Here is a 10,838-nt window from a genome sequence, read left to right on the forward strand (position 1 = left end):
CTCTCTCTCTCTCTCTCTCTCTCTCTCTCTCTCTCTCTCTCTCTCTCTCTCTCCCCCCCCCTCGCTCTCTCTATGTTCGTACTCTCGTCCTGCTATCAGTCGCTACACCGGGATAGACTGATCGGAATTCGCCGATACTTGAACTTGGGTTAAGGACTGGTTCGCGTGCTCGCTTTTGAGCGAACTTAGCGGCGTGCCGATCTATATAGCTCGATTAGCGCGAGACCACGCCGCCGTGCGCGCGTCCGCGATTTCTCGCTGATGAACGGGGCAGCTTCTCGAAATAACGTTATTTTCACAGAGTGCCGCGGATAACCGGCAGAGAGATGGATTGATCGAAAAATTACACCGGAATGTTTCGACCTAAAAACTTTCGGATGTACTCTCCTAAAGTGAATTAGTAAAAATATTTCTGATTGAATCAATAATAAAACTGTTTCACCGGTGATCAGTGAGCATTCACTGATTTTTTCAGTCGAAATACTCCCACTTCATTTCAGTGGAAATGCTCCACCTTATTTCTCATTAATTTTGTTTAAAAAAAATATTTCACGATCTGTGATACACACAAATTTGTTATACGCTATATCAGATCCAAATTTTCGCGTTTGTGAACAAGAAATTAACGTGAGTTTTACGAGCAATGTCTGTATTCGCAAAATGCAGCAATAATGGGAATAGTCGCTAGTATTAGCTGATTAGTGAACTTGTAACTAACTTGTACTACCTTCTTTCATTGAAGAAAGATACACTAATTATATTTTAAAGAGTAATTTTTGAATTATGCGCGCGAGGAAAAGTATCAAATGAACGAAGGGAGATGAATTGGACAGAAACTCGCGTTAGCGAGCGAAACAAATTCGAGTGTACAATTCCCATGGATGCTCTGAATATTAATTAAACGTGTATAATTTTCTTCCTCCCCTAACGCAATAAATAGACGCCCGTAATGACATGCAAAAAGTGCGTTGAAAGCAACGTAACATTTTGCCATCGAGAGGCCGTAAGACAAACGTGACGCGGAGAAATTTTCCTAGCAAGGGGCTGCGGACGGTGGTCGAAACTTGGTCGGCGATTCTCATAATTTCAACGCGGCGAACGCGCCGACGGTAGTAATATTCGTCGCTGATAGGGTCTCGGGACAACTATCTCATCTCGCAGGCGCTCCTGCGAAGCGGACGTTCGCCGAGGCCTTCTCTCGCCCGCGGAGAATGTCTCGATGGTCGGTTGCAGATGTACCTAACTGCACTACGGGGCGTATTCATTATCGGCCCGCCGGAACCCAGGTTGCTGAGACGATTAAACAGGGAATGGGAGGATCCCCCAATGATTGGCTACACGGGACCGATTCGCTGTCTACGGCTTTATCGCACTGTCATTCTCCCTCGCTGTAGCGCCTCCGCTAGCGCGGTATCCTTATCTATGGTACTCTCCACTTTATTCCCCCGTGTTACGTACCACACCGGTCGATCCGCAGCGAATAACTCGTAAGAACCGTCGGGATACGTCCGACAAGTCGCTACCGAATGGCCAGCCAAAGTCTGCGCTCGAACTCAACGTCGGCGGAAGCTCGCAACGTACACATCCTCGAGGATCGCGAGGTCAAACAACTGCGCGATCCAATCGTATTCGCGTCGCCCCACGTATAACATTCGCGATGAAACCCCATGTGGAACTTTCTCTCGGCGCAATTCACCGTTATCGTGGGCAAAGAACCGTATGATTATCCCAGCAAGAGAACGAAATCGGTATTCCGATGATTCGAAATACATCCGCTACGAGACGTGTACCCGATACTTTGAGCCAAGTGTGTTGAAGCGCGCCAGCAATGAAATAAAATAAAAGACGTCTCACAAGGACTCCTAACACGCTGTGATCACGGCATAATTATGACTTTCACATAAATACCCGAATAGAGAGAGAAAGTTTCCCGTAACCGATCGTTACACTCGACTCGCCGAGACGCGGCGAAAATCCTGGCGGATCGCCACGGCGAAAAAACAGCATCGATACCGCACTTGGAGGTCCCAGTATCGCAAGCTCTGTCAGAATGACATCGACGTTACAATCAGTCGGCGCGCAAGCCGGCCGGCCGAGATCCAAGCCGTTGCCGGCACACACCGGCATTAATAGCGTCTCATTACCCGTTCAATGGCGTGAATCCGCATTCGAGCGTGTGTCGATATTAAAAGACAGCTCGGATAAACCTCTCCGTGTCGTGGTTGAACGTGGTGCGCGCGCGGGCTATTATTCCATTTAACCTAACATACCCGCGTTACAAGAGGGCTGCAGGCGCATCGGGAATAGATAATCCAATGCAATCGGCTAAAATGTATTCGCGCGTCACGAGGAATGCAATTACGGATTCACGTCAGTCAGCCATTCGCGAGGCGTGTTCATCGTGCGACTGTGCGAGCTTATAAGCGCGTATAGAGAAGGGGGGAGGTAGAGGGCGAAGGGGAAGAGAAGAGAGGGCGCTTACGGGCTTATGGTACATTTGCCGATCTGTCGGAATCAAGGATCCATCCATCCATCGGCCCGACCTCGGGGCGCCGAACAAAAGCGAGATGCGCGATGCGCACGCGAGTGTGCCAACGGGGCTAAGAATAGCGCGCCGAGAGGCTCTCGCGTGCGCTCGCTCGCGAAACGTCGCGCGCGATATATTATCGCGCGAATCTCATGCGCCCCCTCCCCTGCCCCCCGTGTCCCTGGCCGATTGATAAAATTTGAGCCGACGTCGTCGGCTCGTCCTACATCGGCCGTCCGCTCTGTCTCCGTTACAATGAGAAACGGGACGATGCAACCTCGCGAATGTTGCGTCGGGCGCGCACTGTCATCGGTGCATACGCGGTGCCACCTTGAGTTAAGCCGACGCGAACGCACGTGTCTGTGTGCGTGCCAGTTGCGTAAATCCCATCGGGATGATGTACGGCCTCGAGGGCGCTTCCAACTATTTGCCGGACAAGTCCGTCGTGTGCACGTATTCCTTCGGCTGGCTGAGGCGCGAGTGAGCTAGCGACTGTAAACCGGCATGCCAGCTTTTAGGGAAGCTTCATATATCTCGTTTTACCGCCTGTCCGAGAAGAAATATAAATTCCATCCTAAATAAATATACGACGCCGTATATAAATTCCTGTTTAGTCTTCGCGTTATTCTGTATCTCATCCGCGTGTACACCCCCGCGTGTGTCTGTGTGTGTATGTGTGTTCGACCGTACCAATGATTTATTCACCTACGTGGACTCGGTCCAGATACGTATATATCTCGCGCTCTGTACGGTAATCGAACGTAGAAATTCCTTATCGGATGTAAAGTCTCGCGTACCGTCGTAAATATCGAGTCAATGACAATGGGCCGTCGCGCGCGCGCGCGCGCGTCGTAAGAGAAGGATTACGCAACGATGACAAATATACTGCTTTCCGGGATGTGTTATCGCACGTGCGAGCGCGTTATCGTCGTCTCGAGAACGGTATCTCTCGCGTTAGCGCGCGCTATATTTGAATTACTATCTGAACGTGTAATAAAGATAGAAGTATCCATTAGGAGGTATACGCGGCCCGGCAAGGCGATTAATTAATAGCGAGCGAAACGTAACAAGTATCGATTTTGCGGCGCGTGAGAGCGCCTCGGCACGATCTAAATATTATACGCGGGGGCGATCTATTCCCACGTCAGTTTGACTGAACGTTTACCGAAAGGCGGCGGGTACATTGCACAACGAGGAAACAATAGCTTATCTACGAGCGCGGATTGTCTTTCGCAAAAATGCGACGTGCTTTGTTTATCCTGCTGCTCGCCTACCCGCCAGGAAGGAGAAACTGCGACGGGCTGTTGCAAAGACGACGATCGACGACCGAAGTTTCGTGCTTCGCACGGGACGCGGGCAAACGCGCAGGAAATAGATGTCGGTTCTCGCGCGAAGTAGGAAAAGGCAGCGCGCGCGAGGGGAAGCAGTACGAACATTAACGACAGACGCGAGTCAAACGTTTTATTTCGAGCAACTCCTCTCTCCCTCCTACCTCTCTTTTTGCCGATGTCTCTTCTTTTTCCCGCCTGACGATCGGTCTCGTTAGCTCCACTCCGCCGGTTCTGTACTCGACGAGACTTTCGCAACTATGAGGCCATTTACATACAAATGCCCGTTAGCAATGGACATTCCCGCGGGCCCCTCTCGACATCGGCATCGTCCTATCGTTTCGTCTCTCTTTACCGCTCGTGTTCGCCGACTCTCCTTTTCGAGCACTCGCTTCGTTCCGCTTACAAAAGCTCCTTGGTAATTAGGTAGGTATCACGTTTGGACGTTTCCAGAAGAGGAAGAGAAAGAGAAAAGCTTTTACTTTCGCTTCCCTGGAAAGTCCAATGTTAGAGGCAAACCGCCGTAAAAAGAGCCGAGCAATATCGACTGCCGGATTAATAGATTGGAATAACGCGTAACGCGGGAGAGAAGTTTGGCGGCGACTGTTGGCAAACTTCAATGGCCAAATCTGGCGTTGTCAATGTGACAGAAATGTATGACCAGGTGAAAACTACTACGAGATCGTGATAGCCCCTTCTCCCTCGCGTGTTGAAAGTCGCCTTAACGTCGAGATGCCGCGACGAAATTCAAAAACCTCGACATTACCGCAAGTCGTCCGAGACTTATACCTGAGCTCTTAATTTAATTTCTGAGGGCGCAGTTCGACGTGGGAAGCTCCTCATGACGTCGTGAAATAATCGCAAATAATCAAAGTCGTAGACACGAGAGGGGGTCAATACCAGGAGAGGTGGCGGGCGGAGAGGAGGTGCGCTCACGTTTCCGCCGATATTGACGCCGGATTTATGAAGACTCGCTAGGGTCACGTATCTCGCGCACGCTCTTTCACGCGAGCGGGCCCGCAGGCCGGCCCCATATACGATCTGACCCGGTTCATTTTTCACCGGGTTCCCCGGCCGTAGTAGTAGTGGTAATAGTAGATGGTCCGCGGCACGAAATCGGGCCGTCACGATTACCGCTCTCGGCTCTCGATAAGACGTAAAGGCTACGTTTTCCATCAGTACGGCGGGAAATACGAGCGTGAGAAGCGAGAAAAAGGAGGGGAAAAGAGGGAGGTTAAGAGGGAGAAAACGGCGTCGGGGAAAGCCGAGGTGGCAAGTGAGAGAGAAAAGCGAAATTGCGAATGCCTGCCGTGAAGCATCTACCCAAGTGCGGGCGAATGTCTGAGCGATACGTGCTCGCGCGCCGATCGCGCTCCGCCACCGGTGTTTCGACTTCGCTGGAAGATTTGAGGGAAACTGAAGGAAATGTTGCACCCCGTCCGCGCGCGCTCGCGCTGCCCCGTCGGCTGGCTGTAAAAATGAAGGCGCGAGGGTGGCAAGCGGTGCACGTCGTTACAACGTACACGGAATATATCGACAGGCGCCGCGTCGCGCGCAGAACGGCAACGCCTGTGCAACTCGGCGAAGCTGTGCCGAGGACGTAAGGAAAATTGCGATTTCTTAAATGAGGTCTCTCTCGTGTTGCGCCAGAAACGTCGTCGTTCGGAATTTACGCGTTATTCGGTTGGGTAGTAGCTGTCGTCGTCGCGCGACACGCGCTTAGAGTGAGCTGGACGAGCAGGTTGTATTGTCGTGCAAGATCGTTATCAAGGAAACAGCGAAAATCTCACGAAGAGCAATAACGATGGACAAGTGCAGAAAATTGCTCTCGGGTTTTGAGGAGCCCCGCGATGGGGCGAGAAGGACACTAGGAGATAACGTTCCGCGGTTCATTACGCTAATTACGACTTGCTGAGATTAATCTGCGCGCTGGTGTGTCGACGAACCGTCGTATTGGTGTTTTTGTGAAACAAAAGGTAGGGAGAAAAAAGGAAAGGTACGGGAAAGCGGGGAGTGCAAACGCAACGCGCGAGAAAGTTAGCCGGCGCACTTTGTCGTGACCGCTAATTGCAAATTACTGTCTTGCGTAGCAGACCGAGCGCGACGCGATGCGCGTTTGATACGCGTCTCTTCCGCTCTCATAAATGCGTACAGATTATTGATCAGAAAATGCCAACGCGCATATATCACGGCACGTCACGCTGGCCGCGTTAAAACCGATGTTTTAAGCCGCACTCGAGCGTTGAGTCCGCGATCGCGTGTTCGCCGAGAGAGCGTTATTTTAATTCAGCGCTCCTCGCTATTGTTACCCACCAACGCGCGCGGTGTCCGATTTCCACGTGCATCTTTTAATTATTTTCCGCGTTAATACGTAAAAATACGAAGAAATAATTCACTATCGCGGGGCATACCGGGAAATATAACGCGCGGCATATAGCAGCAGAAAACGGGGAAGAGAAAGAGAGAGAGAGAGAGAGAGAGAGAGAGAGAGAGAGAGAGAGAAGCGGGCTACGGGATTTAAAATAAATTTTTCGCTTTTCCCTGTGTTTTCATTTGTTTCTCTTATTTTTTTAATTTCCAACATTAAATGTCTTAGTAACTAAAGCTTCGAATTAAAATTCTGTCAAAGTGAAGTCCACTCGAAGCGATGCAAGAAAAAAGAGGAATAAATAAACGCGCGGCTGTGAAATTTAATTCGCGGCAAATAAAGAAAGTAGTATTTCCACGGCATTGCGTGTTTATGAAATTTCACGACAATCCATAACTTTCCGACGATTCGACGTAACAGTAACAACGCCCGTGCACGGAACGTTTTATCAGAACGCGTCGAGGACAGAGGCGACGAGGCGTGAAATTTCGAAGATTTACCGATGCTTTTAAAGGAGATTAACAGTCGCGCGCGATAAATGTCAAGACCAGGCGCGTAAGAAGCTCCCACCTTCGCCTTGCGCCTTTTCAACGTGATTAAAAATCGCCCCGAGCTCCTTCGACACGCGAATCAAATCGTAGGCCGCGTTTTTCGCGCCTGTCGCGCTCCGTACTATCAGTCGAATATCCCGATACACAGCGAAAGCTCGCTAGAGGCAGCTCTTCGCTCGTCGCGGAAGCTGCACCCATTAAAGAGATGAGATTTCACCGAAGTCTGTCTGCGTTGCCTCTCCCCTGCTTCTCCTCTTCGTTCTCTTGCTTCGCGCTGGGCAAACCCTTTATGCCCGCGATTCCGTTTTGTGTGCATCGCGCGCGCAATCTTTTTCGCGTCCCTTTCTACCTGTCCCCTTTTTATTTCGCCGACGAGAAAGCCGCGAGCGGGATTAAATACCCGCGTTAATCCGATTCGCTGTAAATGTTTTCGAGCGCGACCATCCCCCGTCTCTTTTCCCGTTTCCCGTGTCCGCCGTCTCTCTTTCTCTCTCTTCGGACTTTTTTGTCGAGAGGCTTTCTCGTCGCGAGCTTGCTGAGACGCCTCGCACACGGAGCTTACATTTACGGGCGTGTATGCGCGCGGTTTGAAGCTCCACGTAGCAGAGGGTTGCACGATAACGTCATCGTGAGCGAAGGGGAGGAATAAGTTCACAGGTTGGAAACGTCTCTCTCACATATTATTACTCTTCTCTCATCCTCCCGTCCCCCTCCCCTCTCTCTCTCTCTCTCTCACACACACATACACACTCACCATTCTGTAATCTCGGTCGTCGTACCAAATTTATTCATAGCCCGGCTAATCCTGTTACGGCGTATTTTACTTACCGCGAGGGCGGCAGCCGAGCAAACGTTCTCGACGCGTTTCTAAACACACGGTATATTGTTGGTACCGCTTCGGAATGATACCCAAGTTTGCCCTAATTTTATAGCCATCACGCGTGTCTACAATCTTAAATCTTAAATCAACTTGTACTAAAATGATCCCAAGAATATTCCTCTAGCTAAAAAGACGCGGGACAAACTTGAACACGATCGGAATTTGAAGAGTTCACAAAAGTTCGTGTTTGAAAAATGTCGAGGAACGATAAATCCAAATTGATTCTCTCAGATCTTTAAACAAGTGAACTAGACTGAACCTCTACTGTCCCTTCAAAATATAACTATATCACCGATATAGGAAAAATCATCTTACATCGTTCCATAAATCGATATCTTATATCATATTCTTAATACAGCCACGGAATGTGTATTCAAGACGCGTGCAAAGTTTTTTGCGCGCGGAAGTTCGAGCCGATCGAGCTCGTCGTCCACGTTTCGAACTGCGCCGCGAACGGCCTGAATCCAATTGAAACCGGAATCGTGCATAACTTTACTCACCGTGGAGCTAACTCCCGATGACGTCACTGCATCCAATTCGTGTCGAACGTAATCCCTGCAACACACACAGAGAGAAGGCGAATGTTAGTCGGATCGTCGGAAATAGAATCGACGACGGAGTCGAGTGGACTACGGTGAGAGTAGTAGACTACAGTATACCTTCCTAGACTGCGATGCGCGCACTTGATAAACGAGGCCGAGAGATTCGACGAAAAGAACTTCAGCTCGCGATATGCGCGAGAACGCGCGCAAAAAAGGAAACTGAAGCACAAATTTTCTCTACAACCAAGCAACTTCTCGAATTTCTAATGATAACGAATTGTATCTAAATATTTCTTGTACATCTTCGCGGTGTTCTCGCAATCTCGGAGGAAAGTTGCGTAAATCGCACGAAAGGATAGTGTTTAATGATCAGTTATCGCGGTCACAGATGTAAAAAACAAGAGAAATTGATTATAATCGAAGTTGCATATCGGCATAGCGATGGTTGCACAGTCGATTTATAATACACATCCACGATTTGGTACATTTAATTTATTACGATAAACATTTCAATGTTCATTAATATCCATAATATCAGGCAAACTCAGCTATCAATGACTATTGATGTGCATAATACCTGACAAACTCCGCCACGAATGACTATTAGTGTCTATAATACCTGGCAGACTCGATTATCACATCTCCATTAGATGTACATTACGCTGATCGAAATTTTCAACTCCCCAACAAGTTCAGCCGTTGTTTCGTCCTCCTCTACCACCCCTCATCATCTGTTTCTCTATCTTTCACTCGGTTATCCGAGAGGATGGGAAGACAGTGTATTCCGTAAGCCTGCATACGCCAGGTGTCAACCCGCGGCGGGACGCGAGATCTCGTCGTCGCGAGAACGACGGCGAAGCGGCCCTGACACGTCCTCTGCCGTCTACACATGCGTCTACATATGTATGCCAGCATAGCGATTTGCGCGATAACGTAAACTCGCTTGTCAAAGGACCCACGGAGCGTAACTGCGCGACAGGGGGGAGTAGAAGAAGGGAGGGAGAGAGAGAGAGAGAGAGAGAGAGAGGAGCATGAGGAGAGAGTTAGCGCGCGAGGGAGGGAGCGAGAGAAAGCATTGCTGAACGGACGGAAAGGAGGAGGGCCAGGGGAAAGAAATACGTCCGTATAGATCGTTACATATGTATACGCGCGTGTGCACGTATGTACACATTGCTGTACACATATACATGTACGTACGTACAGGGAACAGCCCGTGTCAGGTCGTATACTCGCTGCAACGGACATGTATTATTCAGGCTGACACTTGTGCAATGCCTAGCGAGGGTAGATGCCCCCTCCTCCTCCTCCTCCTCCAGTCGTGCCCGTCCTACGGACTGGCCTCGTGGCGAAATAAAAATGCGACGGGACGGGAATCCGCGGTGTTACCCCGTCGTCGTCGTCTCCGCCGCCGGCGAAAGACGTCGTCGACGGCGACGGCGACGACGACGACGACGACGGCAACGATGTCGGAGACGGAGACGGTGACGAGGACGACGACAATGCGGCGCGAGCGCGCGCGTTTCTGATGCGCGGGGAAGGAAATGTTATTTCTTTAGGACACTAAGTGACAGCCCGAGGGACGTTCGGAGGTATTTGCGCCCCGAACGTCGCGCCGGGGTGTCCACCGCGTGCGGCGCGACGCGACGCGACGCCTTCGCGAATAGCCGCGTTAAAGCGAACGCTGCGAACGTAAAAACAGAAACGAGGGGTGCAGTACAGAAACAAAGAGTGAGACTGTGAATGGAACGTAAGCGTTTCTCCGCCATTACACAGCGTCAGTCGAATTCCGAATTTTAGCCGCGACTGGACGTTTATATCAGATCACTTTTTAATGTTCAACTGATTAGACCCGGCATTAATACATCGTTGTAATAGAGCCTCCGATTTGGGAAAGGTATCGATTTAGAGTTAAAATTTGTCGATACGATGGACTTGGAAGATTGAGATATTAGAGAAGACGGTATCGGATTTATTTTGGAAGAGAAAAATGATTCTAGGGAGGGATTTGCCGAATAAACGCACACGCCACATGGAACGTCCTGTACCAGCTGCACCGTCCTTTCGACGAGAGCTATAGATGAAGTAATACGTCTCCCTTGGAAAGCGCTTGACGTGCAATTCCCGATATAGTCCCGGATACATCCGCCTCGGTACCTCCGCGCTCCGCGGTCATTACTTTCTTCCGCGCAAGAAACAATATTCTTCCGCTACCGGCCATTATTTGCATTGAGTAGACGTTTAAACGTGCTGGTAGAAAAATGGTGGAAGAAGAAAGAGGAGAAGGTGGAGAAAAGGATAGGGAGCAAGAGTAGGGCCGGAGGCATTAGTGGTATTGCCATACTATTACTCGCGCCCCTCCTAATAGCTCGCCCATTAAAGATAATGAACGTAAATTATGCGTAACGGACCACGGTTAAAAAGGTCACTTATATCTACTCGTAAAGGCAGAGCCATTCTAAATTGGCTGTAACTCTTATTGCTGCCGCGACGATATACGATTTCGACTGATATGCACGGACAAATTGGAAATCGCAAAAGTGCGATGCCCATCGCGCAGTTCGCGGTGTCACCGTGACACAAAAGGTCTCTCTCTCTCTCTCTCTCTCTCTCTCTCTCTCTCTCTCTCTCTCTCTCTCTCTCTC

General features: G+C 49.9%; 1 protein-coding gene across 1 annotated transcript in view; it reads right to left on the reverse strand.

Moving 5' to 3' along the window:
* LOC116850871 overlaps positions 1–10,838 on the reverse strand; it is a 488,766-nt gene that overhangs the window by 412,913 nt on the left and 65,015 nt on the right. Inside the window, exon 2 of the mRNA XM_032829662.1 lies at positions 8,155–8,209. The gene's annotated coding sequence lies outside the window, so the exon portion shown is untranslated. The remainder of the gene's footprint in view (positions 1–8,154; positions 8,210–10,838) is intronic.

The sequence above is a fragment of the Odontomachus brunneus genome, unplaced genomic scaffold (assembly GCF_010583005.1).
Source record: "Odontomachus brunneus isolate Ranch 3 - 2012 unplaced genomic scaffold, Obru_v1 Obru_scaffold_158, whole genome shotgun sequence".
NCBI lineage: Eukaryota > Metazoa > Arthropoda > Insecta > Hymenoptera > Formicidae > Odontomachus > Odontomachus brunneus.